The sequence below is a fragment of the Trichoplusia ni genome, unplaced genomic scaffold (genome assembly GCF_003590095.1).
Source record: "Trichoplusia ni isolate ovarian cell line Hi5 unplaced genomic scaffold, tn1 tig00000465, whole genome shotgun sequence".
Classification (NCBI taxonomy): domain Eukaryota; kingdom Metazoa; phylum Arthropoda; class Insecta; order Lepidoptera; family Noctuidae; genus Trichoplusia; species Trichoplusia ni.
In genome coordinates, this window is record NW_020800031.1 from 12911 (window position 1) to 15612 (window position 2702).

At 33.1% G+C, this 2702-nt stretch overlaps 1 pseudogene; it reads left to right on the forward strand.

The window, feature by feature from the left end:
- Window positions 1-774: 774 nt before the first annotated feature.
- LOC113507058 lies at window positions 775-2702 on the forward strand (annotated as a pseudogene).

The following is a 2702-nucleotide window of genomic DNA, read 5'->3' on the forward strand; positions in this document are numbered from 1 at the left end:
AAGAAACCAGCGACTGCCTGATTCACTTTATTTCTTTGTTTGGCATACCAAAAACTATCCTTACTGATCAAAGCACAAATTTTACAGCAGAGCTATTTAAAGAAACCTGCAAATTTCTAAAGATTAAACAGCTGTGGTCATCTCCATACCATCCACAGACACAAGGCGCTCTGGAAAGAAGCCATTCCACCTTAAAAGAGTACCTTAAATCTTACATATCTGAAAACCAAGACAATTGGCCAAAATATGTATATACTGCTATGCTCGCCTATAATACATCTATACATTCAACAACAAATTTCACTCCCTACGAGTTGATTTTCGGTCATAAACCAATCCTTCCTAATTCCATATATGAACCTAACACGAATGCCTCGTATCCGGACTATATTAAGATGCTTCAACATCGCCTTAAATGCACGCGTGATAAAGCCGTCGAATTTATAAAGAAGTCGAAAGAGTCTTCCAAAGCCTATTACGATGCCCGCACAAGACCTGTAAGTTACCATGCTGGTGACTATGTGTACCTTAAAAATCACCTCCGTATGCGTAAGGCTCTATCTCCGGTCTGGAAAGGCCCTTATAAAATTATTAAGGTTAATGGTAGAAATAGTGTAACGCTATTAATAAATAGACGACACGTGTCCCATCATTTTGATGAAATAAAATTAGCTCATCGCCGTGACACCGTGTCATAATCACTTTAAGCTTGTTTTAACTTAACGTAATATTTAAGTTTAGTTAGTCTTAGTTTAACTCTTAATTATTCCTTTACAGTTCTCTGTCTTCCGCAAAAGCAATGTTCATCACAAGTTCCACGAATGCTTCCGGCATATATTTTGACCCCATTGGGTCATTAAAAATGATAGACGGTTTCCTTAGCGTACTAATTCCAATAGATATTTCATTTATTCAACCGCATATTAAGAATCTTAACGGTGTGATAGGCACTTCTAAGTTCCTATGTAAGCAGACTGCTCTGTATACCGATATCGAGTGTCTTAATTTGCACCAGCCGTTATCAATAAGATACAACGACATTATTCGAGATTACGATTCTATTTCTCACTTAATTGAATCAAGGTCTAAACGTTCAGCCTGGTTTGGGGGTATTGGCACCCTATTCAAAAATCTATTTGGTACTATGAACGAAGACGACGCAATAAATTATAGTAACGCTATTCAATTAATAGAGAAAGATCAATCTAAATTATCCGAATTAGTCAAACAAAATATATTAGTAACTACTTCAACACTCTCTTCAATAGAAGACTCAGTAAATAAAATTAGTGTCAACGAGCAGAGATTAAATGATGCTATTGATGACATAGCTTTATTCCAAAAGAACTTGACCTTGTTAGCTGATAAATTAATATTAAAAACTAAATTCAATGGAATGTTAAATTTATTAGAAAGTAGTCTCCTAACTTTATCTTTTAAACTAGAAGACACTGTAAACGCTATTATGTTTAGTAAATTAAATATTTTGTATCCTTCTATTATAAGTCCAAAACAGCTATTTACAGAGCTTGTTAATAATTATAGGTTTTTAGCTGATAATCATCAATTTCCTTTAAGTTTAATTTAGAAAATATACACACTTTAATGAATGTTTCAGAAATTGCGAGTTATTATAATAATAACAAAGTTGTATTTGCCTTAAAAATACCTTTAGTAAATTCCAGGAGCTATGATTTATATCATAACATACCTTATCCAGTTTCTGTAACCCATGATACTTATACTATGATCATTCCCTCTACTAAATATCTAGCTATTAACAGAGATAGATCATATTATAGTAAATTAGATAATCTAAGTAGCTGTAAGACAATAAATAACCAGTACTATATATGTGACAACCTAGATACTTACTCGTGTGCCAGGACTCCGATCTGCGAATCGGATATAATCTCAAAAGCATTAAAATCTGTGCCTAGTAATTGTAAGACCCAATTCATTCAAGGCCAACTAGATATTTGGCAAACGTTGTCTAACAATACATGGTTATATGTTATTACAAACCCTTCCAAATTGTCCATAGACTGTAAAGCTTCCAATACTGAAGTTATCATATCAGGCACAGGCATGATAAACTTACCTCCGTATTGTATAGCCTTTTATAAAGACTCAAGGTTAATACCCAAATATTACAAAACAATTAAAGTCCAAACAATTAAAATTAACTTTAATCTAGTAAATGACTCTTGTTGTAATTCAGAAACATTATCGAAACTTAAGCCTCAAATTCCCGTTTTAAATCTTACTAATATTAACCTTGATTCTATAACGTCACGACGAAATTTGGAAACCAGCCGCATTGTCAATAACCTTGACAAATTAATTGAAAAACCACATATTGTTTTATATGGTGAATATTATTCCTATGTAACAATAATTATATCTGTTATTATTGTAATATATATTCTTGTACTATTTTGTAAGTTTATAAAATCGGGCATTTGTCATCGCCTCTTAAATAGACAAGCTTTCAAATGTAATACGGAAAAAGCTGAAGAGCTTACAGAAGTTGCTGCTAGTTCTTCCGACATTTCCGCACCTAAAATCCGTAAATCCCTTGCATAAACTTAACCTTTTAAGGATAAGTTTAGTCAAAACCCTGGGGGCTGTTATATATATGTAATGTATATGATAGTGCCCAACGGCTCTTTCTATATCCCTTGTCAACACTTTTGATAGTT